Below are 27244 nucleotides of genomic sequence, written 5' to 3'. Positions count from 1 at the left end.
TAATTTTTTCCATCCCCAAATTTAAGGTGGCTTGTAGCAAGAAAAGCAAAATAAAAATATAAAATAAAATTAAAATCCTAATATAAAACTATTTTAATATTTGCTTTCAGTAAAGCACAGATATTTCTCTAAGCTTTATCTTAGATGGTGCAAAAAAGAAGCCTAGTCAATTTATGTTCATAACATTTGAAAGCAAACAGACTTTTATTTTAAAAAAGAAGAATTACTGACACTAAGATCAGAAGGAAATTTCTCCTCTGAGTCCTTATGAACAGGACTCCATGTAATGAATGGAATGAACAGTGGCCTCACAGTAGTACCAACAAACTTCATAGGCCAAATGCATCATTCTGGAGCATCTTTAGTAAATGCACTTACATGGCAGGGAGATGATGATTCAAAACAGAATGTGACTTAAAGGGGAAGAGATTTTGAAATAATTAAAATGATGAAGATGTTTCATATCTTTTAGCAATCTACCGTAAATAATCTTTCTCTCAACTTTGGATTATAAGATGAGGGAGGACAGGAAGTATATATTTTTTGTTCACGTTAGTATGGAGTATGGCACAGTGTAAGCTATTAGAAGTTTTTTCAGAATAAATGTGCACTGGATGTGAAATTGCATTTGTTGGTACTTACCATTGAACATAGGGAGAAGATGGTCGTGTTTCAGGGAGATTAGGGCTAGTCAGGCAGCATCTCAAAGGGTAATACCATGTTGGTAGACTTCTGGCAGCCTGCTTCTCAGAAACTTGATTTTGTTACCATACTTAAAGGTAATTGAGTTCAGGGGAACTGACTCTTGCTAACAAAATACAGGATAGACAGAAATAGAAACAATGACTGTGTTAACCTATAAATCTATTATGAGAAATATAATTGCGAAGTAGACCAGAATTCTTGGCCATTCAGCAGTATATCACCTCACTTTAAGAGAAGTCAAGTTATAATCAGAAGAGTTGCTTAATGACTTTTTTAGTTAAGGTCAAGGAAATTAATTAATAGTATTAATGGTCATCATGTACCTTCTCTGTTGGTTAGGGTATATTTTGCCCTGAACAGTGCTGGGTATATCCTGAATTTTTTGTTCTCTAGGGTTCCCATTCCTATTTTTAACTCAAACCCACTGTCTTCTAAAAACACCGTTTGCCAAGGATGGAGAACACTAGGTTAAATAGTCTACTTTAAAGCTCTTTTTAAATAAGGGGGAAAGGTTGAAATTCAATATTTGGATTGTTTGTACATCTCAAGTCCTCATGATATTCTTGTTTGCAATGCTGTTAAGGCATAGTTATTATAACTCCCAGTTATATAATAAATGATGCTTATCTTGTGTAGTTTTCACTGCATTCCAGAGTAAAAGAGCGTATCTAAAAATGCTGCCCATAGACAGCAATTCAGGGGATAATTTTAGTGCATACCACGGGTGTGTATACACGGAGTAAACCGCACTGGTGATTTAATGGTTATATTTTGGCATTGTAGTCACATTTGAGACTTTGATCCTACGCTTCTTTTTTTCTTTTAATTCTAGCTGGTGCTAGGTAGGAATGCTCAAAGCAGAATAAGTTGCCCCTTGAACAACAATAAGCTTTGAAAAGTGATTACTTTAATACCGACATGAAAGTTTCCTGTCAGCGTTAAACTGGAGTTTAGGAGCCTGTAGTGATTGAAATTGACATTAGATAGAGGGAGTAGCTAGTACTAGAACAATTGGTTGTCCATTTGGAAAAAAAAAAAAATTATGTGTCAAGGTTATACCTTATACCATGTACAGAAATGAATTCTGGAGAGATTAAACATTTGAATGTTCAAAGAAAAACTCGGAGAAGTACTAGGACAAAAGTAAGGATAATTTTTATTTAATTTTAGGCATGCAAAAGCTTTTGATATGATATACAACTCAGATGCCATACAAGGAAAAGATTGATAGATTTAACTATGCAAAATATTTAAGGTTCTTTTTGCCAAAAGCCTACAAATATAATGAAGTTACATAGGAGAAAATATTAGTAGCCTAAAGGAAAGAGTTAATTTTCTTAATATGTTAAGTACTCTTGGACGTCATTAATAAATGACAGGCACCCCAGTAGAAAAATAGTCAATATATATGAATAGGCAATTCACTTAGAAGAGGAATACAAGCATATGAACCCTGATTAAGAGCCTCAGCTATAAGGACAGAAGCTTCTTCAAGTTAGAAATATGAAAAGCCTGGAGGGAGTGGGAGGGAATGGGACCTTGGGGTTAACGGAGGCAAACTATTGCTCTGGAATGGATTTACAATGAGATCCTGCTGTGTATCATTGAGAACCACGTCTAGATACTTACATCGCAACACAACAATGGGAGGAAAAACTATGTATACATGTATGTGTAACTTGGTCCCCATGCTGTACAGTGGAAAGAAAAAAAAAATATATATATATATATAAAGCTGCGAAAGAAAAAAATAAATAAATGTATAAAAAAAAGTCTGGAGTTTCCTGGTGGCCTAGCAGTTGGGAACCTGGCATTGTCAGTGCAGTGGCTTGGGTCACTTCTGTGGCATGGGTTCAGTCCCTGGCTGGTGAATTTCTGCCATGGATATGGCCAAAAAATATAAAAAATGGTAAGATGAATTGGAAAGTGTATGCTTTTGGTAGGTTAGTGGGGAAGTTAACATGTTAGGGAAGAGGAAAGTGTTGAAATGAATACTGGCCACCATTTGGTTAATTTATTGCTTTAAAGGAGGAAAATATTTAAAATTGTGATATAGTTAAATAGAGAAGGGTTTTCTGCCATTCCTGATTTAATATGCAGGACAGCAGATAAATGATAGGAGATTATGCCTCAGCTTGTGTAGTAGTTGTTAATTTGTTCCAAAATAAGTATCTCATAGATAATCGAAAGTCAGCTGTTAACTCACTTTTTCTAGTGCTCCTGCACAAGCATCTTTAACAAACGCTCCTAGGGTCCTTTGAAGGTTCCTTTTGCAGTGGTTTGAAGGCCTTCCTTAGAGTTTTTTCAACATTATGTTCATGGGAATATCCATTCTGATTCAGAACTCAACTTCTGGAACTTTTGCATTAGGGACTCCTTGTTTTGTAGTGAAGTTGTCACCCAGGAGATAGCAGTTAACTTCTCTTCTTCCTCTCCTGTTTTACTCATCTGCCTCTCATTGGCCAGTGTAAAGCAATACCTTAGCAAAACGGTCTCTTCCATTAGAACTCATTTGTCTTCTTACAGGCATGACTCCAAATGGCCTACAGAATCCTTCTTGTAGTGCCAGAAATAACTAAATATTTTATTTAAAAAGAAGGAATCAGAAATCTCCTTGCTTCTAGCTTCTGCTGGGCTGTAATCTTAGTGATGTCAGCAAAAAGTTACTTGAGCAAATGAAGTGATACTGTTATAAGAATGTGAAAGCAAAATTTGCTGTGGATAAATAAGTTGACAGCAAGGTTTGTTGCATCAGCTGAAAAATTAATTAACAGACAACTACAGTTGGCAGTATTAGCTTAAGATGGAATAGTTCTGGATAATATAAAATAACAAGTTATCGAGTTTGTTTTTGGCCCATTTACACAGGCACCGCGCTAAGTGTTTTACATGAATTATTTCATTTAATTCTCATATGCACTACAATGCTATGATACAGATGTTGTATCTCAGTTTTGTAGATGTAGAAACTAAGGTATGAGAAAGTTATATAATTTTCCAAAGTAAACATCATTAGGAAGAAGTGGACTTAGTTTAAAATAAGGGTTTTTTTTTTTTTTTTTAATCTTTTTAGGGCCACACCCAAGGCATATGGAGGTTCCCAGGCTAGGGGTTGAATCAGAGCTGTAGCTGCTGGCCTATGCCACAGCCACAGCAACTCCAGGTCCAAGCCGTGTCTGTGACCTACACCACAGCTTACAGTGGATCCTTAACCCGCTGAGCGAGGCCAGGGGTAGAACCCATGTCCCCATGGATGCTAGTCAGATTCATTTCTGCTGAGCCATGACGGGAACTCCAGTTTAAAATAATTTAAGGTATTGATTCCAGTTTTCAGCTGACATTCTTTGACTCTATTTTTGATTGGTTAAGAAAGGTATATTTGGAGTTCCCATCGTGGCAACGCAGAAAGGAAATGAATGCAACTAGGAACCATGAGTTTGAAGGTTTGATCCCTGGTCTCACTCAGGGGGTTAAGGATCTGGCGTTGCCGTGATCTGTGGTGTAGGTCTCAGACTCGGCTCTGGCGTTGCTGTTGCTGTGGCTGTGGCATAGGCCGGCAGCTGTAGCTCTGATTAGACACCTAGCCCGGGAACCTCCATATGCCACGGGTGCAGCCCTAAAAAGCAAAAAAAAAAGGGGGGGGTATTTTAGCAGAAATTCTTTGTTATTCCCCAATCACTTTTTTTCAAGTTTTTAGAAACAGAGTTACCTGTTTGGCAGTAAGATATTTTTAGAGATAGTTACGCATTTAAGTGTTACTTGCTCCTTTGCACTTTTATAAAGTATTATGAACATTAATTTTGGATGAACTAAGAAGCATACTTTGAATGCTTTTTGTTTTTGGAGTTATCGTTTTTTAGTTGTTCAGCCTATATAGTGATAGTCAGAATAAATGCCATAAATGACACTTTCAGCACTGTGAAGAGTGAAACAAAAATAAAGCAGGATGTGAATGAAAACCTTTGGAAAGTGTATGTGTGTGTGTGAGGGTACATACTTGTACCTGTACCAGTTTTCTGTTCTGCACCTCATGGAAAAGTTGCTTGCCCTTGTGATGATACTGAAAGACTGTTAAAGCTGATATTTGAAAAATAGATGAAAAGCTGCTGATATAAAAGCCCGAATCACAGAAGATTCCAAGATGAGCTTTCTCACAAGGGTGATATGTTGAAGCAGAAAATGTTTGAGTATGTCTCATAAGATGTGATCTAGCTATAGAATTTGTTGGATTTCATCCTGAGATAGATGAGAAGCAAATGAATGCTTTCTACCATAGCTTAACTCTTATTTATTTAGTTAGTTACTCTTTATGTAGAATCAACCCAAATCAGAAGCCACATGTAACTAATTTATATGCACCCAGGTTTTCAGGTTTTCATATTTGAGGGAGAAAGAGAGAGTGCCAAATCCTAACCATTAGACCACGAGGGACATTTTTCATTTTTGGAATTGTTACTTGTTTTTACTAGCAAAATAACAAAAAGTTAAGAACCTTCAGGGGTTTGTGCTAATTGTAATTGTTTTGCCATGAAATGATACTTTAGGTATAGTAATATATTATTGATACCTGCTTTTGCATAGGATAAATATTTTATCTGTATATGTTAGCAAAGTTCAGAAAATAATATATATTGTACATATTAATATGCAAACATATGGCTATGTTTTCTTTTAGTCCTTAGTCTCTCAAAATGAATTCTCTCTTTATTTTACTAAGTCAGATTTTGAAGAAGTGTCTCTTAGTTGAGACAGGATCTCTGTTTTGTAGTGCCATTATGTAACTATTGTTCACATGCTCTACTTCCAGCTGTATTTTACGAGTTAGCTGGGGCACTATTGCATGATAATTAAAAATACTAGCCCAGGGATCTCACAGATCAGTTTGAATACAAGACCAATAACTTTCTTCCTTCAGCAAACATTTTAGTGCTTACTGTGTGTTAAGTATTATTTTTGGCACTGAAGAAAACCTAGGCTCTGAGAAATTACCTGTAAAAATCCTTCCTCACAAAGCTGTGTTTAGAATTAAACGAGATAATGTACATAGATTGCTGAGCACTTTGCCTGGAAATTAGAATCCATGTTTTTTTTCCTATCAATTTATAAATTATTTCTTATCTTTTGATGACTTGGAACCCTCATAGTAAAAAAGTGATTATGAACAAGTTGTATCATTTTTAATGGGTAGTACAAATTTATAAACATAGAAGGGAAATAAATGATTATCCACATTTAAAAAGGCTGCTTTGATTTTAAAATATTGTCTGTAGATGAACAATGAATTATAGAAGACTAAATAAATTTATTCATATGAAACAAAACAGTGAACATGATGTTTAATGTTACTGTAATTTTTATTCTTTGCCAAGTAGATTTTGCTTAATTTTTCTCTAAAATTCTTCAGTCTGAGGTAATCATTAGACTTTGGGCTTCTTGAGGGTTTTGAAGAAGCCAAGTTTTGTTAATTTAAGTACTTCATTTTAGCATGATATTTAGCTCATAGTAGATATTGAGTAAATATTTATTAAACTATTTTCTTGAATTAAATTTGTTTCAGGATTGACAGTCTTTTTTAACATGTCCAGTGTAATTAGCATCATGTTCACTGCCCACAAGCATACTGATAGGCATAGTAAATGATATAGATCTTAGCAGCTGTTACATAAAACCATTTCTTTTGCTCTCTTATCTGTATCTGCCCTCCATAACTGACCCAGAGTAGAGTCTGTTGTATTTGCCCATGTTCTAAATCATATTGCCAGTCTCCTACTCTTCCTGGCTCTCTGAATCCTGAGCTGTGGACCCCTGAGATAGCAAAAAAAATCCTCCCTGTATAAAGCTTGCTGAATTGAAGAGTTGGAACAGTATGAGAACTTGGGCTCTGGCACTTTGGAATTGGGAATGCATTTTAGGTTAGAGGATAGCAAGTAAAAGAAAGGGAGAGTTTTTATGGGTCAGGAATCTGGGTATGGCTTAGCTGGATCCTCTGCTTCAGTCTCTCAAAAGGTGGTATAAATATGAACCATGGTCTCATCTGAAGGTTCAGCAGGGAAATGACCTGCTTCCAACCAAGCTCACTCACATGGCTGTTGGCTGCATTCAGTTTCCTTACTGGCAGTCAGACTGTGAACCTTGGTTCCTTCCAGCAAGTTGGCTGGAGGCTGCCCTCAATTCCTTACCATGTGGGCTCCTCTAGCTTGCTTCATCAGAGCAAGCACACAAGAAGAGCTGGAGAGTGCTAGCAAGAAAGGAGTGTTAGAAATCACAGCCTTTGCAACCTAATCACAGAAGCAGTATCTCGTCCTTTTTGTAATATTCTGTTTGTTACAAGCAAATCACTTGGTTCAGCCCACACTCAAGGGGAGGGGACTAACTACACAGGGCATGAATATCAAGAGTTGGGGTGTCCATCTTAAAAATCCCACCTACCACAGGGACTTCAATAATTTTAATGAGTGTAAAGGGGCCCTGAAATTTAAAAAAAAAAAAGTTAGAGAACTGCTAATCTAGATATATATTAAATTGGTGGAATATGGGTGGGGAATAATACCATCCTTCAAAAAGGTATTCATGGGCTAGGGAGTGAATGTGAAATGATAAAACCTCTTCTTTCTGTTGACCTCATTTTCTAAAGAGACCGATTTTATTATTCATTACATAGTTAATTTCTAACAGCATCTTTTAGAAAGTAACACAAACATGATCGAAATAGCAATTGTTAGAAAAACTAAAAAGTCTCTGAAGCATATCATAGATGTCATGAGCACAAAAGCACGGTTTTGTTGTAGTCATTGAAACTCCATGTCATTGGTAAGAAGGAAGAATGCATTGACATCAGATATTTAGAGAGATGGAGGAGTAATATCTCACTAATATTTGCATGATTATGTAGGATTTGAGAAGCCATAATACTTAATTTCTTGTCCAAATTTTGAAAAGTTTCCAGTTTTGCCACTATCTTTTTCTGTGATCTTAATCTCTTTGGGCTAAAATATCTTCGTCTATAAAATGGAGCTGAGGATTAGGTGATGAAGAAGGTTCTGTATGTTTTCAAAATTCTTTAAGATGGCCTGGGTTGGGGTGGGAAGAAAATGAATGACCAAATCTGTGATAAGTAATGGGTTCAGGCAGAATTTCAGAAATAAGTATATGAAGTTTCGGAAGTTCCCATTGTGGCTCAGCAATAAGAACTTGACTAGTATCCATGAGTATGCAGGTCCAATCCCTGGCTTTGCTCAGTGAGTTAAGGATCCAGTGTTGGCTGTGAGCTGCAGTGTAGGTCACAGATGTGGCTCAGATCGTGCATTGCTGTGGCTGTGGCATAAGCTGACAGCAGCAGCTCCGATTTGACCCCTAGCCTGGGAACTACCGTATTCCACAGATGTGGCCCTAAAAGCAGATGTGCCCTCCCTCCTTTATCTTTTCCTGTTACCTCTCTTTCCTCTCACATAGATCCCACACATATAATGAGGTTATTAATTTTGGTGTAATATTTATTTAAGCATTTTATATTATAAAATAGGATTGTCAGATCTTGATCACATGTTCTTGTGTCCAGACGTTCTTTTTTCCACACCTGCAGCATGCAGACGTTCCCAGGCCAGCAATCGTAGCTGCACCACAGGAGCAACCTAAGCCACAGCAGTGACAACACTGAACCCTTTACCCACTGAACCACTAGTGAACTCCTTAAATATTCTTTAGTATTAATGCGTATAGTTTAGAGAGGCCTGGGAAAGGAGAAGGAAATATTCTTGCAGAGCAAAAACAAAGCTAAAAAAATTTTTGGAGGATCTTTGTATATATGTTACCCTTCGGGAAATTTTATAACTCACCTCTAAAAGAGAAGGAATTGGAGTAGTAATTTTCTTAAATGGTTGTTAAAATGCTTCAGATAAATTCCAGTATAGCTAAAGACCATTAAGTGGCCCAAATTTCTGAAAACTGTGATAAGATTTTATTGTAAAATTGGTTATATCAATCATTCAACCTGAACAAGAAGCTGTATTTTTCATACCCATTCCTTTCTAAATGGCAAGACAAACCAATACTTTTTGTGAGTCTTAAGTTTATTTCTGCTTGCAAATATAAAAGTAAGCAAGGTGATTGGGAAGAATGTTGATGTCAGCTAAACCCATATTGTTAATATCCAAGACTCACATATAAAAATAAAGGAATTTGAGAAATTGTAAATAAGCTTGTCTCAGTTTGATCAAGCTTTCAGTGCTAGAGATTTGTCAAGATAAAAATAGAGGATGAGAAGAAGCAGAAATTGCAGATAGCAATGTAAGAGTAACTTAGGAAATGAATGTAATACTAAGTTTCATGTGCCAAAATTATGTTTAGTAAATTATCTTCTTGTATTTTTGAAATTTAAAGTAAAAAATACAATTGCAGCCAATGAGCAGTTCTATCAGATTTGTTATTGAGATTATTGTCCTTGAATCACTTTGTATTCTTTTTATGAAGACCCATCTTATCTTTTAGATTCTAAATACCTGAAAAAAGTTTTGCTTTTCTTGAGGAGTTAAATGCTGCTGTTCCCCCACCTCAACCCTCCCAAAGCACTGTTTAAACATTTTCTTCTTTGTTTTCAGTCACTAGGAATTTTAATAACTTTACATATTTATATTCTAAGTTTATGCTTGTTTTATTCTTCTATGCCTTCTTGATTTCCTTATTTCTGCATGTTTTATACTTTTTTCTTCTTAAAAAAAAAAGCTTATTGAATGAGGTTGTTCTTAAAAAGTTTTTAATAATAATAAACTGAAAAAATTCTCAGCCATACAAGTCATCAGAGAATTGCAAATTATAGCAACCTTGAGAAACATTTTAAATCTAACTATAAGAAATGAAAATTGGGGAGTTCCTGTCGTGGCTCAGTGGTTAATGAATCCAACTAGGAACCATGTGGTTGTGGGTTCGATCCCTGGCCTTGCTCAGTGCGTTAAGGATCCGGCATTGCTGTGAGCTGTGATGTAGGTCACAGACTCAGCTCGGATCCTGCATTGCTGTGGCTCTGGCATGGGCCAGCAGCTACAGCTCTGATTAGACCCCTAGCTGGGAACCTCCATAATGCCACAGGAGTGGCCCTAGAAAAGGCAAAAATACAAAAGAAAGAAAGAAAGAAAGAAAAGAAAGAAAGAAAGAAAGGAAGGAAGGAAGGAAGGAAGGAAGGAAGGAAGGAAGGAAGGAAGGAAGGAAGGAAGATTTTCAGTGTTGATTGGTGTGGTTGCAGTGAATTGAGTGCTGTCACATCTATTGATGAAAGTGTAAATCCATAAAACCTTTCTTTAAAACATCCATATCTTTTGATCCAGTGATTTGAATTCTTGAATACATCCTAAGAAAATTCTCTAAATTTGGGTAAAGCTTAATGCAGAAAGATGTTTATATCCCCTTTCTTTAAAAGGTAAAATTTAGAAACAACCTAAATGGAATTAAGTAAACTATTATGTATCTATCCACCTGGTGAAAGAAGTAATACCATTTTTAAAAACCATTGAAATAGTTCCCATTGTGGCTCAGTGGTTAAGAACCCAACTAGTATCCATGAGAATGAGGGTTCAATCCCTGGCCTTGATCAGTGGGTTAAGGATCTGACGTTGCTGCAAGCTGCAATGTAGGTTGCAGATGCTGCATGTGGCTTGGATCTGGCATTACTGTGGCTGTGATTCGGGCCTCTAGCAGCCCTAAATAAATAAATAAATAAATACCATAAAAATAAAACAGTGATATAGCTAACTTTAATTGGGTATCTTCCTGTGTGCCTGGACTGTGCTAAGCACTTTCTCTTTTAATCTTGAGAGGAACCTTATGAAGGCAGGTATTTTTATTACTCTTATTTTATACACAAGCAGGCTTGGGGGGCTGAAGAAACATGCTGAGATCCTCCAGCTTCTAGCTAAGTGTCAGAGCCTGGGTTCAAACTCTAGGGTCTCATTTCTGTAAGCTACACTTAGAGCCACCTCCTGTGGGTCTCCCTAATGAGAAGAGTTGTGGGGGGAGTGAAAACCTAAAACTTACTTGATAAAGAGTGGAGGAGTACATAGAAGATAATATCTATGATTTTTAGATCTGGGAAGAATTTAAAGTTTCTTTAAGACTCTTCTCATTAAGAGAAGAGTTAAATTACTTAACCCAAGGTTTTACAATTGAAAGGAGACTCCAAATTTTAGATTTCCAAATAAAATGTGTTTGCTTTTATATAGTGGTGTTTTAAAAATGGTAATTTAGTGATTTCTGTATCTCCTAGTACTGTGTAGAAGATAGGAAAACCGTATCTTTTATTTTTGCTTTGCTTTTATGTTGATAATTTCTTCTGTCAGAGTTTTTCTGGTTCTCATAGACTAATAAAGGTGCAGTGTTGTAGATTTAAAATTGATTGGTTTATAACTTTAGTTGCTATAAAAATAAGGATATTGATATCTGAGCAAACGGCGCTTTAGTTTAATGTTAAATGTAATAATAAATGGCGCTTTAGTTTAATGTTAAATGTAATGATTTTTGTAAGTAAATCAAGTGATAGACATTATCCAATTGTTATTTCCCCAGATTTTAAAATGGATTTGTAAAGGACCCTTAGAAAACAGTGCATGTTTTGTGGGGGTTTTTTGGTCTTTTTTGTCTTTTTAGGTCCGCATCCGCGGCATACAGAGGTTCGCGGGCTAGGGGTTGAATTGGAACTGTAGCCTCTGCGCCTACTCCATAGGCACGGCAATGCTGGATCCTTAACCCACTGAGCAAGGCCAGGGATCGAACCTGAGTCCTCGTGAATGCTAGTTGGATTCGCTAACTGCTGAGCCACGACAGGACCTCCCAGTGCCTATATTTTTATCTTTATCCAAATTTCCTTTTCTCCCCTTAACTTTTTTCCAGATCTCCTCTTCCTCCTTCCCCTCTTTTGTTTCACAATTTCTATAACTCTTATACCCCTAAGTGAATTTCAGTTTTGAAGTATATAGTTAGTGCTTATTAGGCTTCTGTCTTCTTAGCAGTTGGGACACTGAATTGTTTATATGTTTTTTTTTCTGTCCATAATATAATGATCCATTGTACATTCTGTACCATACTGCTAACTTTTGGGTAGGAATTCTGTTGTTGGTCAGCAATCTAGGAATTAACATAAATAGGAATGGGAAGAGCTGGGATTCAAACCCAGGCTGTCCAGCTTCAGAGTTTGGGCTTTTACCATGCAAGAAGGTAAACTCTGGGTTGCTTTGGAGGGAAACCCTTTTAAATTATTACTGAAGCACATATTTTTATAAAATTTGAACCAGTGGATCCTATCCATTTCTTTCTGCCTCTGTAGGAATATTCAGTATCCTTCATCTTCTCCTGGCCTCCAAACTTTCCTTCTTTTCCAGCTCTCTTTAACCTCTGTGTGCTCCAACTTTTCCTTTGTTTCTGCTCCCTCTGCATACCAGCCCTTTCCTTCCTCTTATACCCAGGCTTCTTTGAATATACTCTAAACTCCTATACTCCCTTTGCTATACACCTTTAACTCCCTCTTCAACCCACTGAAATCTGGATTTTTTTTTTGTCTTTTTGTCTTTTTGCCATTTCTAGGGCCGTTCCTGCGGCATATGGAGGTTCCCAGGCTAGGGGTTCAATCGGAGCTATAGCCGCCGGCCTACACCAGAGCCACAGCAACTCGGGATCCGAGCCATGTCTACAACCTACACCACAGTTCACGGCAATGCCGGATCCTTAACCCACTGAGCAAGGCCAGGGACCGAACCCACAACCTCATGGTTCCTAGTCGGATTCGTTAACCACTGAGCCACGGCGGGAACTCCTGAAATCTGGATTCTAAAGAGAGATTTATGAGGAAACTTTCCGGGTTATGGAGGACCCGCCTGTAGGATTGTGCCATCTATTGTTTTTATTTTTCGGTAGTGCTTGTCAGCCCAAGGTGTGTGAGTGGAGAAGCTAGTCAGGATTCGGGAAGTAGAGAAGCTAGAAGGATTGGAGAAGCTCCAGGATTGGGAGCTTTGTTGGGATGTACAGCCAGAAGGACAAGGAAACAAGGGAGTGGAAAGTATTGACAAGAAAGTCATTAATGAACCTTGTGATCTCCTTGGAATTAAGAAGGAAATGAAGACAGGAGTGAATTGACAGGCTGGGGGAAAAGGAAGGGAGCGGAGGTCTGGATGAGGTGGAGAACAGGTCTTTAATGAGAGTAAGGGAGTGAGCAATCCAAGAGGGGCATTGTGTTGAGAAAGTTTAAAGTATTAGAGGAGGAATAGTTCCAGGTGATGATGAGGTTCAAGATCTGACCAGTGGTGTGAACCATTAGAGTTGGAGGATACTGATTGACCCAGAGTGAGAATGGGCCTTGTTTGTGCAGTGGAGCATTGTGATAAGTTGTGAAAGAATGAAAGCATAACTTGCAAGGTGCTCTTTGTTACCATCTTTGCCCTTCACTTGCTGCCAAATACTCATTTTATTAATGGGGGGTATGTTTACCTTTGTAGTTGACATTTTTCTTGATTGCACAACATATTGCAAAGGTATCAGTGAAAAGAAGCATTATTTGTATGATCAGATGCTTGTATATGCCTTCTGTTTTGTATATTTCTCAGCATAAGTACTTATGTTAGTATTTTGACCTTATCTATCATTCTAGGTGGTCTGTTCTGACATTTTCTTTCTTTTTTTTTTTTAATAGCTACATCTATGGCATATGGAATTTCCCAGGCCAGGGTCTAAGCCGCATCTTTGACCTACACCTCAGCTTGTGGCAATGCTGGATCCTTAACCCACTGAACCAGGCCAGGGATCGAACCCATATCCTCACAGAGACAACTTTGAGTCCCGAATCTGATGAGCCATAGCAGGAACCCCTCTGGTATTTTGTTTTCAGAAAACAAAAAAGAGAAAAGGAGATGAGATGAAGAACAAAAATGACAAACACTCAATTTTTTAGTTCAGCATGTTTGAATTATGCTGATAGTTTTGGAAATTGTCCACCATAGATCAAATAGAAAACAATAAACATGGCTTGGGAAACAGTTTTATTTTTATTGTTCCTATTTGTTTTTAATTGTGTACTGGTAGAATGTGTAGGTGCTTGTCAAAATTTGACATGGTATTTAAATTTTAGGTAAGAAGGGAAAAGGATGCTTAATGGTGTTTTTTTTTTTTTATTCTTGAGGATGTCACCACAGGAGCATTAGGGGGAAAATGTAGTCTTATTTGAGAGAATTAGTTTACTGTTAGCGTTCCGCTGAGAGGATGCTACTTTGGGGCTGAACATTGATGTATACAATGACTAAGTACAGTTTCTTGGCTTTCTGTGAATTTAGGCATAGCTCTTTGTTCAGTGGACTCTGGAAGCCTTCTTTGTATTAACAGAGTGGATCAAACTGACTCTAAAAAATGGTTTCTAGTAATCTCATCAATAGGGGAAATCTAAAGTCCTAGCATATTTATTACATACTATAGTATTCTGAAGGGCTATATTTTAAAAATATATCATAAAAACACCTTATCTTTATTGTAAGTTATTTTATTTCTTCAAATTTTCCTAATTATGTTCAGTTGAGGCTAAATTGAATATTAGTACATGTAAACAAACTATTTTGCTAGGGTTCTGACAGCAAATTAATATGTTGTTTTAGTAATTTCAGGATTGTGTTTCTCAAGAAATCAGTAAAGAATTAACCAACAACAATTTCAGATAACAATAGTGAGATTTGTATGTGTACGTGTTTTAGAGGTATTATAAGAAAATCTCATGGAGTTCCCGTCGTGGCGCAGTGGTTGACGAATCTGACTAGGAACCATGAGGTTGCAGTTCGATCCCTAGCCTTGCTTAGTGGGTTAAGGATCCGGTGTTGCTGTAAGCTGTGGTGTAGGTTGCAGACGCGGCTCGGATCCTGCGTTGCTGTGGCTCTGGCATAGGCTGGTGGCTTCAGCTCCGATTAGACCCCTAGCCTGGGAACTTCAATATGCTGCGGGAGCGGCCCTAGAAAAAAAAAAAAAAGAAAGAAAGAAAATCTCATGAGCAGACTATGAGGTTTTTAGCTTTAAAACTTCATTTGTACCTTAGTAGATATGGACCAATATGTACCAATATTTTGCTCAGTATGGAGGGAAATAGAATTTAGAGAGAGAGTTTCAATATATTAATGGGGAATTTTGTTTTGATTTTCTTTCATGTTTTCTCTATATTGGGTCTGAGGAAAATGGCATTTTTCTACTGAAAGGTCATACTTGGAAATTCTTATTTGACAGCCAGAGCTTGTTGATCTGACCATAGAGTATGTTTCCTACCTGACACAAAAGGATTTTGCAAAGTGGGTGAAAACAGCACATCATTTTTGTCATCAGTGAGTGTATGGTGTTATAGGCTTCACAGTGGATAATGTAACTAATTAAATTTTCTGCATTTTATTAAGATAATATTAAAATTTTTTGTTTTTTTCTTTATATATTGATCATTTGAATCAAATATATTTCTTTAAGTGTTGGCAGTTTTCATATGTTTGAATGTTTTCTTATATTTTATCTCATTCTTATCTTTTATAACATAATGCTTCTGCAGTGACGGTGATCCTATTTGTAATTAGGATAATCTGAACAGAACTTTGTAGAGAGAATATTTAGAACCAACAGTCCAGGTTTCAGGTCTTAGGTCGTTGCAGATAAGAGAGCACAGATGTTTGCAATTTCTTTGCAGAATATACTTACAAAACAGCAATCTCCACTAACTGCTCCTTAAGAGATTTGTTTGGGGAATTCAGGTGTGCTTTTCCAAAGTGCTATCCAAACTTACTCCTGCGTAGTTTTCCATGTTGCAGAAGTCCATGCAAGAATCACTACTATGAAGTGTTTAGGAGGACCTAAGATTCTCAAGTCTGTTTTCAGTGTTAGTTTTTTCTTACTTTGAAGGGGATCCACCACCGTAGTAAAATCCATTGTTGATAATTTGAGAGCATAAACCAGATTATTATCTATATTCTGTGTAATTAAGTTATAGCTTTTATTAGGTGTGGGGTTTTTTTTTTTTACTCTTTCTAAAACTCCAAACCAAAGGATGTTCATAACTGAGCCCCAAGTGGCAAAATAAATTCAAACATTTCTCACCAATAGAAAAACTAAAAAATTCTAAAGTGTAATGGAATCTGATAGTCTTTTTTTTTTTTTTTTTGCTCTCAGCAGAGTCAAGTTAATGTGGATAACCAGTTTGTAGCTTTCAATGTGATGTATGATGGCACTAGAGAAAAAGCATGTGTCCCACAAAGATGGTATTTCTAATATTTCTTATTCCAAGGACTGTGCTACCTGGCATTTTGCCAGGATCTTTGTGTATTGACATACATATATATGGATCCATATATATCCTTAATTCGCGTTTACATAATCTAATTGGGCTTTGGGGTTTTAAAAAGTGGTCTCATTTTATTGCACTACAGTATTCCTTACAATGTGTGTTTTTAAATGTGATGGCCCAAAGAGCGCTTTATGATGAATTTACTGGTGGAATGCTCCTGAAACTTGATTATCAAGGGACCAATTCAGTTAATGAGGCCAAAAGAGTTTCACTTCAAAAAAGCCTATAGTACATTGAATGGTTTAAATTATTACTTTTCTATCTCTCACCATCCCCGGAGTTTGTACATGAGGATCAGAAACAAAACTTTTAGCCTCTATGAATTCTGTAATGATTTATTAACTCTCATACAATAAAGTGTCATTTTTTCTACTATCATGTTTTGTCTTTTATTTTTCTAGTTTTTGTTTTTGTATTTTTTTCTCCAGAGTGAAACTTGGAATTATGTTTGGTTGTTAAGGATTTTTTTATTTTAAAGAAACAAAGTTCTTCTTCTTAGATTTTTTTTCACCTCTTTTAAACTTAGTGCTAGTTTTGCCTGTTTCAGGAAAAAAATAGAGGCTGAGGGAGAGTTTTTATGTCTTTGCTGTGTTATTTTTTCTGTTTGCTCTGCTTTTATGATGAAAAGGGGCGGGGCAGGGGAGAACTTCAGTAACACTCAGATTCTAACTGCACCTAGGAAGTTTTATCAGTTTAAATTTTGACCAGAATGTAGAACAGACTCTCTTCTTGCTTGGTTGGATCCTTTGACAAAATATTTAAACTGCCTGTGTAATATGGTGAATTAAATTGCTTCTATGGCATTTTCAAGTTTTTTTAAAGCCTGTTGACACAGTATTCAGTTTTTGAAGAGGAAACTTTTGATAAGGTGTTTTCCTGCTTCCCAACAGGAAAACACCTTAGTCTTTTTAAAAAGCTTTATAAGATAAGAATATTAATCTGATTTAAAGTTTATGATGTAATACATATGAAACATCTGGCAGTCTCAAGTTTATTTAATGTAAATTTGAGTAGCATTATTAGTGTGTCTTAGTCAAGACAGCCACTGAGCCTCTTGTTCACCTTGCTAGTGCAGCTAAACTAACTTGAATGTTGGCAGAAAATATTTATTAAACGGGATTTCACATTTTCTTTGTATTTCCCATGTTTCTTTGTAGTGCCTAACTTTAATTCATACCAGAGCTGTGTTCTGCATGTATCTTGATTCTTGCTGCATAGAAAGCTATGCAGAAGGCATATTGGTTTCTTTCATTGTTAAAAAGCAACAGGTACTATTTAGAATCTGACTCAATAACCATAGAATACCTTGAAGCTAAAATCAGAAATATTTATCTTTGGCTTCAGCAATTGAATGTATAGGATATTGTTGTGTTCTTGATTATCAGAGAAAATGGTGGTTTGAGAAATTTCTTTGTCTGCCCCTTTCCCATCCCCCCACCCAATGTATTAAAAAAATTATTTAAATGGAATGCCCCCAAATGGTATGTTATGGTCCATTTTCTTCCATTGGATGATTTTTGGTGCTTAACTGACAGCAAAGTGTAAGACTTATTTGCATTCTATAATATTTGTTTCCCTACTGCCAGGAACAATTTGAAGAACTGAATATATTTAATAAGAATTGTTTTCCTTGGGAGGTTATCATCTGTCAGTGGTTTTTTATTTGGAGCGATAGGGGCAGGTAACTTTAATTGCCTTGAAACTTTTTCACAGTCTACATGGCTAGGCCCTTACTCTGGTTTGGTATGTTCAGGGTGGTACAAGTTCAGGCATTTGTATTTTTACAGAGCTTTTCAAATTATCCTAAGACCATGTTTGCTTTTGAGAACCATTGGAACGAGACAAGTCTGTAAATAGGTAAGTGAAATAAAATATTATAGATGCTATGAGAGGAACTCTATTGAGCATAGTGAGGGCGCAAAGAAAGATGTCCTAGTGGATATCTCTGGAAAGATTTCATACAAGTAGAAACACCTTGGCTGGATCTTGTTGACCCAGGTGTTTGAGTAGGGGAAATCCCTTGAATCCACAGAGTAGCACAGGAAAATTTCAGAGAGCAAGATGAGCAAAAGGACAGATGAGAAACAGCTTCCTAAAATTTGGAAATTGCATGATTATGTGGTGAAGATGTTCAGAAATAAGATGAATTTTATGCCGCACAAAACAAGGAGACATTAATAAGCATATAGGAAAATATGATTAGACTTGAATTTTAGAAAGATCACAGGTGACAGTATGGAATATGGATTAGAATAGTAAAAGACTGGAGGCGGGAGGCCAGTTGGATACAACCTCAGTAATCAGGCAAGAGTGGTATGGAGGCCTATAGCCTATACTAAGGGAGCTGCATGCAGCTGGAGAAGAGGATTAGAAAAAAGATGCCAAGGAGGTGGAATCTTTGAGAATTGGTGACTTGACTGGATTTAGGAAATGAAGAAGAGAAAGTGATTCCTTACTTGTATTAAGAGTGTGGATGGGAGTTCCCGTCGTGCACAGTGGTTAACGAATCCGACTAGGAACCATGAGGTTGCGGGTTCGGTCCCTGCCCTTGCTCAGTGGGTTAACGATCCGGCGTTGCCATGAGCTGTGGTGTAGGTTGCAGACGCGGCTCGGATCCCACGTTGCTGTGGCTCTGGCGTAGGCCGGTGGCTGAAGCTCCGTTTCAAGCCTAGCCTGGGAACCTCCATATGCCTCGGGAGCGGCCCAAGAAATAGCAACAACAACAACAAAAGACAAAAAAAAAAAAAAGAGTGTGGATGATGTGCCAAACCAAACATCAAGGAGAAGGTGTCAAGGGGATGATTAGGTTTTGGAAGAAGAAGATAATGGGGTTGGGAAATGGGATTAGACCTCACTGGAGGGATTTACCTTGGGGGAGAAGGTGTGAAGAACCTTTGTGTTTTTGCTTAGAGGTACTTGCTCCTTCCTTACTTTTAGTCCCTGCCTAATGGGTGGCATTAACTGTTGTGACATTCAGGATCGTGTTTCCCCCAGTCAAGTGGTTGGTTCAAGGTGGGCAGTTTCTTGAGCAAAGCCAGTCATAGCTTTTGCCTTTACTTGAGCTATGGTAGGAAGCCTCTTGCCTCTTAAACCTAGGATAGTGAGAAGCAAAGTGGCTTCACTTCTCTGGTCACCATGTGAAACCCAAAACGAAGCCAGAATAAGAAAAGAGACAGTGCTCGCTTCGGCAGCACATATACTAAAATTGGAACGATACAGAGAAGATTAGCATGGCCCCTGCACAAGGATGACACGCAAATTCGTGAAGCGTTCCATATTTTTAAGACAAATACCATATGATATCACTTATAACTGGAATCTAATATCCAGCACAAATGATCATCTCCTTAGAAAAGAAAATCATGGACTTGGAGAAGAGACTTGTGGCTGCCTGATGGGAGGGGGAGGGAGTGGGAGGGAGTGGGAGGGATCGGGAGCTTGGGCTTCTCAGACACAACTTAGAATAGATTTACAAGGAGATCCTGCTGAATAGCATTGAGAACTTTGTCTAGATACTCATGTTGCAACAGAAGAAAGGCTGGGGAAAAATGTAATTGTAATGTATACATGTAAGGATAACCTGACCCCCTTGCTGTACAGTGGGAAAATAAAAAAAATTTTAAAAAAATTTTAAAAAAATTAAAAAAAATAAAAAGAAAAGAGACAGACAGAAATCAGATCTTGGAGATTTTGGTTCAGTGTCTGTTGTGCTCTACTCTACTTCTGGCTATTCCAGTCAGATGAGCCACTTAACACCCCCTCTTTTTTTCTTTTAACTGATCTCAATTTGTGTTAGGTTTCCTGTCCCTTGAAATTGATAGGGTCCTAACTGGAAGAGAAGATGTTTTTTTTTTTCCTTTTCTTTTTGTTTTTGCTGAGGCAGGAGAATAGATGGTGGAGTTAATACGAATTTTTAGATAAGGAATAGATGAGGATATTCACACCAAATAACCTTGAGTTCCTAAGTAAGTTGAAAACAAGAGTTAAGTGACTTGCTGAAGGTCAGGCATCTGATAAGTGATAGCTGAGACTAAAATTCAGATTGCGGACTTCCAGCTCAGTGCTATTTATACCATATTATCTCACTTATGCAAACAGAAAAGGTAAGAAATGGTGGTCTTTGGATGAGCTACCTGTGATTAAAAAGAAAGATGATTTTTATCTATTTATTGTTATTATTATTTGGTTCTATTTGAAGAAGTCTTTGTGATAGAGCAGTACAATGACTTTCCTGCTCTGGAGAACCTCAGTGAATATCTATGGAGATATGAGGGTATGGGTACAGTGGTTATAGCTACACAAATCTTTGTTTTGAGGCAGTCATAATTTTGAGTTCCTTCAGGGATTGAGTGCTTATAAAGCAGTAAAATCCTGTTTGATTGTGGCAGCCCATTTTCGTTGTCTGGATGTGCTTGTGGAAAATGTCTCCCTAGGACCTTTAATTTTGTTTCTAAATTTGCAACAGCCGCTTCTTGATGCTATCTATTGCTCAAGGTACTTTTGGTGATAAGATTGTTATTAAGTTGGGTAGGTGAGCTGTAGACAGTGTTCTGCAGGGAACCATTTATTGTTTTGTACAAGAATAGGTGGTGCTGAGGAATTATGTCTCATTTTGGACATCAAACGCTCTCTTTAAAAATCTGACATTGGCACTACTTTTTCTTTGATTTAAACAGAAAACCAGTAAATGAGAAAGATAGCTTTAAAACAACTTCTTTTGAGGCATTGACTCTGATTTACTCTATGGAAAATAAAAATGAGGATGAATACTACTGTAACAGTATGGATACCTGTGTCCAAATGATGAGAAGTACATGGCATTTTGGTCTAATGTGAGTTACTGTAATTCTTTCCTCCAGAAAAATATCTTTCTTTTGAGCCCCAGTATTGATTTTCAGTTGAAAATGTTAGAAATATGCAGTGCTGAAAATATAGCAGTAGCTTCAAATCTAAAGAAATTTGCTGAGAAGTGAACTAAAAGCTTTACTAAACACTACCTGAAGCGGAAGAGACAGAGAAAATGAAAAACATAGACTAGAAATGATTCGCCTTATAGGAAACATTAAGGGATCAAGACAAGACTTTGGCAACTTGTGTAATAATGGCCATCATTTATTGAGCACTGATCATGTGCCAGGCACTGTGCTTAACTGTATGTTCTGCTACCTCTAGTTGTGCTGTGGCTCCAAAAGTGACAACAGATACAATTTAACCTCATTTACTACTGTTTCTCATAGCTTGGGTACATCTGCATCCTTTTTGGGAGGTGATTTAAAGGGACAAGAATCAGCAACTTCCCCCTTCATATTTCTTTCATATTACTTCCTCTTCTGACTGTGCCACACTGTGGGATTCTTGAGCACTTTTTGACAACCCAGTAATTATCTGTCTCAATCCTTTATTTCCTTCATACCACTTAGTGTAAATTACAAAGACTCGTATAATTGTACTAATATCTTTGTTTACTTTTTTGTTTCTTTTCTTCCCAATCAATACTATCCAGTATTTATTGAGTTGTTCTTAATGGCCAGGTTGTGTTTTATATACAGTACTTCTATTATTTCTAACCATAACTCTTTCAGGTAGATACAGATGAGGAAGCCGAAGCATAGAAAGTTTAAGAACTTGCCTAAACTTACACAGGGTTTAACATCTAGAGCTGTTGCTCTTAATTAGAGGCTGGCAAACTTTCTTGTAAAGGACCAGGTGGTAAATATTTTAGGCTTCATAGGCAAAGAGGCAGTATCAAGGATATGATGTAGATGCTTATGTAGAAAGAGAAATTTCCATACATTTTTAATTGATGAAATTCAAAGTATAATAGTAATTGAGCAAGATTTTTTGTAACAGGTTTATTAATGAGAATAGAATTATTTGGGGAGGGATAGCATTTTGCTCAGTTGGGGTTCAAAGTTAAGTGTTTCTGTTATCAAATCAATTGCAGATGTTCTTCATTAAAAACTATTAGCTTTGGAGTTCCGTTGTGGCTCAGTGGTTAAGAACCCAGTTAGTATCCATGAGGATGTGGGTTCTATCACTGGCCTCACTCAGTAGGTCAAGGATCCAGCGTTGCCTTGCGCTGCAGTGTAGGAGGTCACAGATGCAGCTCAGATCAGGCATTGCTATGGCTGTGGCATAGGCTGGGAACTTCCATATGCTGCAGGTGTGGCCCTAAAAAGGGAAAAAAAAAAACCAAAACCCCAAAAACAGCTTTCTGCACCATACAAAAACAAGTAGCAGGCCAGATTTTGCCCTCAGTTTGTAGTTTGCCAGCTCCTTTCCTTAACTCCTGCTATGCCCCCTTACTCTTATTAAAGTAGTGATTCTCAATCCAGGGTGCACATTACATTTACCTGGAGAGCTTTAAGTTAGAATTTCTGCTAGTCACTGTCCTAGAAGCTGGCAGGCAGTAACAAATACAAATAAATCCCTGCTTTTACCAAATTCACTGAGAAGTGCTAAGTAGAAAAATAAAGCAGGGAAGGGCAGGACGTGTTGGGAGGGTGTAATTTTCGATAGGATGGCTAGGGAAAGTCTTACATAGGGAGCCCCTGTGTGCCGCTCCCTAGTGGCATTTTCCTCTCTTTAAACCCTGAGTTTACAATCATTCTCATACATAGGTAGTATATCTCTAATACTTTTTAAACATATGTATGGTATGGTAACATTTATAAATTTTTGTGCAACTTTTTACATGCAAAATTATGTTTCAGATTTATTCATGCTAATATGTATAGCTTCAATCCATCTGTATATCAGTTATCTGTTGCTTTGTAACATACCTCAAAACTTACTAACTTAAATACACGTACCATTTATTATTGCTCATTGGACTGTGGATCAATAGGTGATTCTGCTGATCTTTACTAGACTTGCTCATGTATCTGTGTCCAGTGAATGGAAACAGCTTGTTTTCTGCTTTATATGTATCATCCTACAGGAAGCTAGCCCAGTGTTTTTCACCAACCTGTGGAGCAGGGATATAAGAGAGCAAGGGGAAGCAAACAAGGCCTGGAGACTTAGGCTAGAACTGGCACAGCATTGCTTTCACTGCTTTCTGTTGCCAAGGCCATTCCAGACTTGAGGGAAGTAGCAAAGGAACATTGCAGAGTGTTGTGGAAACAGGGCAGGGAGTGATTGTGGACAGTTTAGCAGCCGACCTACCACAATTCATTTTTACTACTGTATAGTATTTTATTGAATGAATATGCCACAGTTGATTCATTCTTCTATTGATGGGCATTTCTACTGTTTCCAGTTCTTGGCACTTGTAAGCAATGCTGCTGTGGATAATCTTGTATGTTATCTCCTTGTGCAATGGGCTATAAGAGTTTTGTTACGGAATGTGCACTTGTGTGCGTGTATAATGTTTTATTTTATTTTATTTTACTTTTTTGTCTTTTTGCTATTTCTTTGAGCTGCTCCCGTGGCATATGGAGGTTCCCAGGCTAGGGGTCCAATCGGAGCTGTAGCTGCCAGCCTATGCCAGAGCCACAGCAACGCGGGATCCAAGCCGCGTCTGCAACCTATACCACAGCTCACGGCAACGCCGGATCGTTAACCCACTGAGCAAGGGTAGGGACCGAACCTGCAACCTCATGGTTCCTAGTCGGGTTCGTTAACCACTGCGCCACGATGGGAACTCCTATAATGTTTTACATGCAGTAGTGCAAAATGTGTATGTAAAGAATACACCTAAAAGTAGAATTACTGCTTTGCAGGGTATACACATCTTTAGCTTTACTAGATAGTGCCAGTGACTGTATCCATTTACATTTTTACTAGTGCTGTAGTTCTCACTGTTCCACATCTTTACCAGGATGTAATAATTTTTGCCACTCCCAATGGATGTTAAAAGAAAGATACCTCATAGAGGTTTTAATTGAAATAAGCACCTTTTCATATTCTTATTGGCCATTGTGTTTCTTCTATGGATTCCCAGTTAATGTATCTTATCCATTTAAAAATTAAGATTGTTTTGTCTTTTATCGACTTATTGGAATCTTTTGGATTCTAATCCTTTGTTAGTTATATATGTATTCTACTATCCTTTCTTAATCTGTGCTCTGCCATTGCAATTTGTAAATGAGCCCTTAATAAACATTTTTAATTTCAGTACTATTGGACTTATCAGCCTTTTCTTTTATGGTTTGTACATCTTATTAAATCTTTCCTTTTTCCAAGTTCACATTCTCTTATATTTTCTCAGAGCTTTAAAGTTTGTCTTTTAATATTTGTCCATTAACCTACCTGGAATCAGATTTTGTATGTGGTGTTAAGTCAGGACTTTTTTTTTTTTTGTATGTGAATTTCCAACTCTCCCAGCATGATTTGTTGAATTTTTCCTTCTCTGCTTTCATGGAATGCCAGCTCTGTTATACATTGAGTTTCCATGTGTACGTAGGTTCTGCATTTCCTTTAATGTTAATTTCATATATAGAAATGTCTAGTTTTCACTTTTGAAGCTAGCACTTTTTGTTTACTACTGTATTGTTACCTAAGTAATGCCCTTAGTTCTTTTGGATAATAATAGGTGTTAGTTTTTTTTGGTTGCCTACTGTATACTAGATTATTCTAATTTGTATGCATTATGCATTAATTCGTATGCATTAATGCATTACTAGGTATTCTACGTAGTAATTCATTAATTCATTTGGTCCTCATGACACTACTATGAGTTAGCTGGATTTTTTTTTTTCTCATTTTACAGATGAGTAAACTGAGGCACAGAGGAAGATTGTTTAGTTGGGCTTATGAACCCAGGTTAGCTGGCTTCAGGGTCTCAACTTTAAACCACTGTCGTATACTGTTTCTCATTGAAATGAGTTTATAAGTGACTTTTCTAATTTGAAACATTTGAACATAGGAGTAAGAGCAACTTCCAGTCAACTATTACCTCTAAAATCTTCCCACTTGATAGAATGAGTTAAGCAGGGGCCATAAAGATTTATTGCAGTTTGTTTTTAGAATTTAATTTGGCTTCCTAAAATGGTGATCTTTGGGAATCCTCCAATTTACCCCCAACATTGCATGTGAGGAAAATGTAGAAAATGAGTTTGTGTTTTGGAAAGTGATTATTGTGTTTTTAGATTTCTGGATTTTCTACATGGGTAGCGAATGGGGTGAGTGAGCATGAACATTTTTTAAAAAACTTTTTTATTGTAGTTGATTTACAGTTTTCTGTCAATTTCAGCTGTACACCAAAGTGATCCAGTTATACATACATATATTCACATAAGTACATATATATACATACACATACATACATATACACACATGTTCTTTTTCTCATATTCCATTATGTTCTATCACAAGTGATTGGATATAGTTCCCTGTGCTATATAGCAGCACCTCATTGATTATAGCATGAACATTTAAAAGTCAGAGATGGAGTTCCCGTTGTGGCATAATGGAAACGAATCCAACTAGGAACCATGAGGTTGCGGGTTTGATCCCTGGCCTCTCTCAGTGGGTTAAGGATCTGGCGTTGCTGTGGCTGTGGTGTAGGCCGGCAGCTGTAGCTCTGATTAGACCCCTAGCCTGGGAACCTTTAGGACAAAAAGACAAAAAAAAAAAAAAAAGTCAGCGATATGATGCCTGGGTTATTTTTCTTTTTAAAAACAAGATATAGGGAGAGAGATGACTGTTGAAGCAACTTGGGGGAACACATTGTTTTGGATAATCTTCTCTTTTCATGCCTGCTAGCCAAGCCTTTCAGAAGTATTCTTCATCAGGACTTGTGATAGAACATAATGGAAGATAATTTGATTATGTTTTATAACACTTTTATTATTTTTCCGATTACTTTGGAAATATGTCTTATGTTTTCCTAATGGTATTATAAGCTTCTTAGGACAGACATGGCCTTATACTTTTTTTTCTTATACTTATTTTTTAATCATTTCCACACTCCCTTAGCACAATAGCTAACTACAGTATAGGTGCTTAATAAATGCTTCTTTCTTTTAATGTGGCCTCGATGACCTGAACAATAAGGGCAAATTTTATAGTCAACTTAAAATTTATGAGTATTTTATTCAATAGAACTGTTTAAGTACATGCATACTTTATTTAAAGAATTTCAGGAAGCATAAGATGAATCAGAAACAGTTCCTGTCCTCAAAAAGTATAGCTTCTTAGAACAGTTTACAAATTATAAATACAATTGTCTTTTTTTTTTTTTAACGTGCATATGTACCCATTTTAGCTTCACAAAGTGAGGGGGCTGGAAGTTGTTTATAATTTAATTGGGGAGGTGAAACATAAAAAGGAAGAGTCATTCAAGATAGAATGCAGTAAGTTACAAAACACTGGGGGATATGGGTGGCTGTAGAAGTGGAGGAAATAATTTCATACTTAATGTGGCTAAAGAAAGAGACTGAGAGTGGCAGTAGCATGTGAGCTGGGTCCTGAATAAGGATGGTAGGATTTTGACAGGTGGATTAGGAGTCGGGGGTGGGATTGCATTCCAGAAAGATGGAACAATGTGAACAAAGTCTGGCAGAGGCAGAAAATGCTAGCAGTGTTTGGAGCAAAAGTGGTTCAATTTGGCTGGAATACAGAGAAATAAAAGTAAATAAGTTGGGGCCAGTTCATGTAGGGTTTAAATATCAGGCTAAGGTGCTTGGACTTAATTCAGTAGACAGTGGGGAGCCACTAAAGTTTTTTGAGTAATATGATCTGGTCCATGCTTTTGGAAGATTAATCAGGTTATATTGTTAGTAATGAATTAATGGAAAAATGAAAGTATTTTCCATTGTTGGATCACTTTTTTTTTCTTTTCTGTATAAACATAGCTAAAACAAGCATAAGCTTAGTTATTAAATAATAATGCTAAGAATCTTCATTAATACATATATTTGTGTTCTCATACATTCAACTACATTTTAAAACTAGTTAAGGCCCTAGTCACTTGTTGGATTCTAATTAAATTTTTGCATTCAGACTCTTCGTCATACATACATCACAGTAATGTATCCAAATACATGGTTCTGATTGTAGCATTGTACTGCTTAAAAAGCCTCTAATACCCCTCCATTTGGCTTCTGAATAAAGACCAAACTTTATAACCCAGTAATCAAGGCCCTCTCTCATTTATCTTTCCCACTCCCGCTATTCCCTGACTGCTTCAAAAAAAACTGTTCCTAAGGCTCCTTGTGATTTCCCATTTCTTTGTCTCATTTACTTCAGTTTCTATGATCT

At 37.0% G+C, this 27244-nt stretch overlaps 1 protein-coding gene and 1 non-coding gene across 2 annotated transcripts in view; both read left to right on the top strand.

Moving 5' to 3' along the window:
* Window positions 1-27244, top strand: part of POU2F1 (POU class 2 homeobox 1) — a 181953-nt gene that overhangs the window by 17316 nt on the left and 137393 nt on the right. The gene's annotated exons all lie outside the window — the stretch shown is intronic.
* On the top strand, window positions 19218-19324 carry LOC125130186 (U6 spliceosomal RNA). Its single transcript, XR_007135682.1, has one exon. It is a non-coding gene; the product is annotated as a U6 spliceosomal RNA (small nuclear RNA).

This window comes from Phacochoerus africanus, chromosome 6 (genome assembly GCF_016906955.1).
Source record: "Phacochoerus africanus isolate WHEZ1 chromosome 6, ROS_Pafr_v1, whole genome shotgun sequence".
Classification (NCBI taxonomy): Eukaryota; Metazoa; Chordata; class Mammalia; order Artiodactyla; family Suidae; genus Phacochoerus; species Phacochoerus africanus.
Note: the sequence above shows the minus strand (reverse complement) of the source record. Positions and strands in the feature narration are given on the sequence as shown.